Source organism: Penaeus monodon, chromosome 22 (assembly GCF_015228065.2).
Source record: "Penaeus monodon isolate SGIC_2016 chromosome 22, NSTDA_Pmon_1, whole genome shotgun sequence".
NCBI lineage: Eukaryota > Metazoa > Arthropoda > Malacostraca > Decapoda > Penaeidae > Penaeus > Penaeus monodon.
In genome coordinates, this window is record NC_051407.1 from 1446269 (window position 1) to 1446649 (window position 381).

A 381-nucleotide genomic window follows, 5' to 3' on the forward strand; every position below is an offset into this window, starting at 1 on the left:
TAAAAACAAAAATTTTAAAACCCAAAAGGGAAATAAAAAAAAAAAAAATTTAAAAAAAAAAATGAATAATTAAATAAAATAAATAAAAAAAAAAAGAGAGGCGTTAACCCTCTGCAACAGGGAAATTATTGCAGGGTACAAAAATTAATTCCCGACAAAACATATAAAAACGAAGGAATAACTCATCATTAAAAACACAAAGATAATTTTTAAAGTAAAAAAACGGAAGCAATCCTAAGGGGGAAATCACCGTAATGGAAAAAAAAAAATAAAAAAATAAAAAAACCAGGGTAAAAAGTAAAAAGAAAAATAAGAAAAAAAATTTATAAACAAAAATTTAAAAATTGAAAATAAAACAAAGGTCGAAAAAAAAAACACGAT